This window comes from Wyeomyia smithii, chromosome 3 (genome assembly GCF_029784165.1).
Source record: "Wyeomyia smithii strain HCP4-BCI-WySm-NY-G18 chromosome 3, ASM2978416v1, whole genome shotgun sequence".
Lineage (NCBI taxonomy): Eukaryota > Metazoa > Arthropoda > Insecta > Diptera > Culicidae > Wyeomyia > Wyeomyia smithii.
Window position 1 is genome coordinate 238,614,187 of NC_073696.1, and position 6,000 is coordinate 238,620,186.

General features: G+C 39.4%; 1 protein-coding gene across 7 annotated transcripts in view; it reads right to left on the bottom strand.

Moving 5' to 3' along the window:
- LOC129732671 (dipeptidase 1) overlaps positions 1-4,080 on the bottom strand; it is a 649,785-nt gene extending 645,705 nt beyond the window's left edge. For 5 of the 7 annotated variants that reach the window (XM_055693749.1, XM_055693748.1, XM_055693750.1 and 2 more), the window contains exon 1: positions 2,969-4,080. The gene's annotated coding sequence lies outside the window, so the exon portion shown is untranslated. The remainder of the gene's footprint in view (positions 1-2,968) is intronic. The other 2 variants (XM_055693747.1, XM_055693745.1) reach the window with 2 other exon arrangements.
- Between the last annotated feature and the right edge of the window lie 1,920 nt (positions 4,081-6,000).

A 6,000-nucleotide genomic window follows, 5' to 3' on the forward strand; every position in this document is an offset into this window, starting at 1 on the left:
ACTGCAAAACACTTAAATGCCTGGAATTCTGGACGGACTAACCAAAAAACAACAATATAATCGGCAACTGGCACCTTTTGGTGCCTCGAAATTTTGGTACAGAAGCGGCTAATTGAATTTTCTGTTTTACCAAATGCTGCTGCTAGCGGAAAAAACCTTGCAAAAATGCATGTTTGTGTTGGTGTTAATATTACGACAGCGGCCGGCGCAGCTTTCAAGAAACATTTGTCTCTACCATTCCATTATCTATGTAGCCCCTCCTTCTCTCTAATTATCTGACGAAGCCTTGGTATAAAACGTATCGTTCGAACATTTCACCCCATCAGTTTTATTATTAAACCGTACCGGATACATACGGACGCTCGGTGTTAGCAGCTAAAAGGAGGAAAAACAAAATAGTACCGGTCATCTCGTGCCGGTTTCACCCGTGATGCTGATGGCTGTTAGTAATAAATAGCTACTGCAAAATACTGAAATGGCTGGAATTCTGGACGGACTAACCAGTAAACGAAGATAATCGGCAACTGGTACCTTTTGGTGCCTCGAAATTTTGTTACAGAAGTTTTGTAAAAGAAGCGTTGCAATTCCCTCTACTATTTACTTCAATGGAATTTTTTTTTTATAAGAATACGGTAGTCAACGTCATGCGGTCGTGTCTTGAATACCACCCTCCTACTTTTTTCAGAAACCGAAAGTCGTCATTTTGGACCTTAAAATTGCCTGTGATATCAATTTCTGTCATCTGGGCGTAATCCTGGTTCCGAAAACATTCATATTGTATGGTATTTGGTCATTTCCGGCTGTTTGCCAGACACCGGAAGTAACAATTTTAAAATTAAAGATTTTGTCTGTGATCAATTTTTAGCTTCTGTCCATCTTTCTGGTTCCGGAAATACTCATATTTAATGGGAGTCGTCCATTTCGGGTTTGATGTTTTTCAAACCCGTACCCAACCCGAACCCGAATTTTTTTTTCGGTCGAAACCCGAGCCCGACCCGAACTTTCAAAAATTTTCAAACCCGAACCCGACCCGAACCCGTCGGGTACGGGTCGGGCTCGGGTTTCGGGTTTGAAAACCCGAAACCCGACCATCTCTACCATATTGGGTGGTATGTGGTCGTTTGTCGCTGTTTTTCCGAAACCGAAAGTCGCTATTTTGGATTTCATCATGGCATTTGAAGACAATTTCGATCGATTTTAGCTCCTGTGTATCATTCTAGATCCGGATATTATTATATTGGGTGGAAATCGGCCATTTTGGCTGTTTTCCAGAAACCGGAAGTTGCCATCTTACAATCCAAAATGTTGCCTGAGGTCGATTATGGAACAAATTTGTTGCCACTAAAAACATTCACCTGCCAAATATGGTTCCATTTAGTTGGTTAGCTCTCGAGATGTGCAGAAATTTGTGTATCATTTGTATGGAACCCCTTCCTTCCAGAAGAGGGTGGGGTGTCGAACCATTATGGACATATTTGTTACCCCTAAAAACATTCACATGCTGAATTTGGTTCCATTTACTCGGTTAGTTCTCGAGATGTGCAAAAATTAGTGTTTCATCTGTATGGCACTCTTCCCTTCAAAAGAAGGAGGGATGTCAAAATATTATGGACATATTTTCTACCACTAAAAACATTTACCTGCCAAATTTGGTTAGATTCAGTTTATTAGTTCTCGAGATGTGCAGAAATTTGTGTTTCATTTGTATGGCACCCCTCCCTTATGGAAGAGGGTGGGGTGTCAAACCATTATGCACATATTTGTTTCCATTAAAAACATTCACATGCTAAATTTTGTTCCATTTACTCGGTTAGTTCTTAAGTTGTGCAGAAATTTATGATTCATTTGTATGGTACCCCTTCCTTCCAGAAGAGGGAGGGGTCTCAAACTATCATAGCAACCTTTATCGGCACCAAAAAACCCCTACATACAAATTTTCACGTCGATCGGTTCGGTAGTTTTCGAGTCTATAAGGATCAGACAGACAGACAGACAACAACATCAATATTTTAGAACCTAAAGAGTGAATATACATTTATTGGATTGAAGCGTTAATGTAAATATATTTTTACAAATAAAAGTTTGAATGAGAAAGGCTGGGTCTGACCGCTAGGTGGATTAATTTAGGTTTTCACTTATGATTCGCAATTCCCCAAGAAAAAACTACATAGAAGAAATTGACATTTAACATCACGTTGGTTGTTGAGGGCTATTCGTTCGATTTTTATTTCGTACCGAAACAAGTTTAAAACTAACTGTCATTATTACAATATATACTCAGAATTGAAAATAATAAACGTTGCTGTATACCGTTCAGTATGAAAATTCATTATTAACTAACTGAATTTTGCATATACAAAAAAATATGTTTGGCGAATACCTGCTCCATCATGTCCGATACAAATTTTTACCCATTTCTGCATCAACAAAATTTATTTCCAGCTTTCAAAGTGAATTTCAATTTACAAATGAATCCCTGTGCTTTGTGATTGACTAGTGTACCTCATGGAAGTTATTTATAATGCACCCACTGGAAAAATTAGAAACACATTCTATAAAACCACTAGAAACCAGTCGGCTGTGTGAAGGTTACCGAAACAGTAATCCCAACGAGTACCACTGGCCCTTTCCGGCGCCTGCATAAAACATATTCCCATTCACTTCAATGTACTCATTCTCACACATACAGAGTGAATAAAGACAACCCGTACATATTAAATCGAATCTGTAGCTCACAACTATCCAACAGTGAGGGGGGTCAGTTCTACTGCAGACTTCTATGCTGGAAATGATATCGGAAGCGGCAGACAGCAGCCAAAGCAGAGATCAGTCGTCGTTGTTGTTGTTGTCGTCGTCGTCATCACCAGGGAGCGTCGGAACAACCGGGAGGAAAATGACAGTTGACTGGTATGGTATGAGGTTGTTGAACGAGCACAAAACATAGAGTAGAAACGAAAGTGAGACTCACTTTGTGGCCTTCTAGGGTCAACCGGAAAGGCTGTTGTTGACTCGGTCCGGAAGCCACGGGTGGTCCTCGAGGTGATAATCCTGACCGGCCGTCGTCCGGTAGGATATTCAAACTGTCAGCGGGAGCATTCGCTTCCGCTAGCTGGAGTTCCGGACGACTGAACTGTTCGTGGGTACAATAAGTGGATTGCCTTGTGTCAAATATTTACTATTATTTACTAATATTTGATTTTTTTATTCTGGAAAAGAGTAAACACACTGAGAATAAAAAATTGCACAATCGAATTAATCGTTGTTTATTTATTTAGTAGCTTCTAACTTCAACATTGAGCTTTTTTTCAACTTCACGGACTCACTACTTTCTTCCACAACACATCAAACAATTATATTCTTATACCAAGAATTTATATGCAACACTTTTTCTTAATATAAAACACTACTAAATGACTGCAATATTACCCACAATCAACTTTATTTGATTTATTACTTGACACCATTTCTCACTGCCATACGAAAAACACAAACTATTTCCCACCGCCACCGATTATTAATCAATTTTAAAACCGCCTGCCCCACATCGAAAGTGCGGCCTACGAGAGCTTCTCCAGTAGCCGAAAAACTGGAGCAACCGACAAAAACTACACCTCCTTCACTGCTCCCGGATCTACACACACGCACACTGCCTATCGGTAGGCGTCCGGATCGATTTCCACTTCGGTGACCGCGAAACTTGCCACAATACTGTACGCCCTTCCCCCGTTCGATTGGTCCAATTTTCGGCAAAAACAACAAAGGCTACGTCTCCGGTTCATCCGGATAAGCAGGGCGTACACATAGAGAAAAAAAACCAGCCCACACGTATCTTCCGCTGCTCTCACCGTCCGTCGTCAAACAAAACAAAAACCGCGCGACCTTTTAGCACCCGGAGAAGAAAACTGAAACCACGTCCGAAAGCCCGAATTTCGTAATCGACAAGGACCCGCGATCCCGCAAAACACGGTCAACCAGCAGTACTGCTCGAGAGTAACTGAGTTGGCCTACTTCCAGGCGTATCTCGAGAACCGCCACTGCTGGCTGACGGAACGGCCTGCATGCCGACCGACCGAAGGTGGCGTGTGACCTACGACAAGGCACGGCCGGCTGGTGCACAGGGGAGTGAGAACAACAAAAACACACGGATTCGCGAACACACATGCTCTGGCCGTTCGAGAAACGTGCCCCGACATTCGGGAGCACGATACGGCTCTCTTAGGCTCTCTCTCCGAGGCACGCTTGTTGTGAGTGGATCGGCGATGGAATGAGCAATGAGCTACTATTTGTTATTGTTTCTGAGTGCCGCACGGGATCCGTTCCGTTAGCGTGTAGTGACAACATCGACTGCTGAATGTTTCGGGACCATCCATGGTGACTGCTGAGAACCTCTTTGAAAATCAAATATGAAAAAACTAAATTTTTTTTGAATTTTTCAGATTCGTAGAATTTTTTGAATTCTTAAAATTCTTCAAACTTTTAAAATTCTAAAAAATCTTACGATTCTTAAATCTTTTGACGTGGGATACGTCTTTGTTTACTATACTGGGATGCATTCTGTAAAATTGGAAATGAAACGGGCAAATGTTGCGTCAGATTTCAAACGCTATTAACAGCATAACCACATGATGGATAACAATAACCAATACGTTGTTGGATAGATAAAATGTATAACAATTTTGTAATGTGTTAATTATCACTCTAATTTCATTGATAAGCGGTAAAATTGATAATAATTTCAATAACAAATTTACGCGAATAATGAACCAATTACATGCGAGCATTCCTAGCACAGACGACGTGAATGGACACCATCCGTTCCCTGTGATATTCCCTGTATCAATTTCGAAATAAAAATTGACAGAGTCTCCCCGTCCCAATAGGTCAATTTATTTTTGCTTCCATGAGCTTAGACTAATATGATGTCTCGAAGGCAAAAGTTTTCCTAAAAGTTTGAACCATACCCATCCTTGAACAATTTCTAAACTTGCGTGTTAGGTTCTGAAGAACCTAATAAAAACTGATGTCTTGAAAGAAAACATGCCGGTAAAAGCAACAGTACCAGTGGAGTAAAGAACCGCAGGTCTCTCGTCGTCTATGATTGCAGTGGTACTCTTCTATTCGTACATTTCAGCGGTACACTTCTATTCGTACTGCAGCGGTACTATTCGTATTGCAGTGGTACACTTTTGTTCGTACATTTCTATTCGTATGCAATTGAGGATAAACTACAATGCTGCTGTTGATGGTGATTGAAAGTTTATTTCATAAATATGATTGCCATGAATTACTCAACAAGAATTGTAAATTTTTGCAACGGATATTTTTTAAATTTTATCTTCGATATTCACTAAATAATCGTGACCGGATAGTATCGAAAGAGTAAATTCCTAAATATATACATTTATAGAAGAGTAAGAACCTGCGAATGCTTATGATTTTTTAGTTGATTTAGTAAGATTCGTACAGAATCTCTTTTTATATTTCAAAATTGTTAGATGATATATTATTATTCTAAGCTTTACTATAATAAACGTATATTTCCTGTCTTCGTAATACAGCGAATGTAGTTGCAGGCATTGTGGATTTCTACGATTTTTTGCTGGAACTTGTTAGGAATTTTGTTCAAAATATTTTCTTATGTTTTCCAATTGATGAACCTTTGTAAGGGCTTCCATATTATTTTGAAAGTAATATCCATACTATAGATTTGATTTAGTTAGAGTTAAATAAGACAAAACCATTCATTATGATAACGTAAGCATTATTGGATTTGGTTTTTGAGGATATAGAGATAATTCTGACTTTGACGCATTATGAGAAATTCTTGGTGCTTCTTCAACAAGCACGATATGCTTGTGCCTTGTTAAATACATATTTTTTTGCAAAAAAAAAAAAATACTAAAGGCATACTATCGCCAAATATAAATGATCTTTCTTCGAGTGTTGTTGAATATATTCCAAAAATTGATTTCCAGAGGAGGCTGAAAATAAACACATTGA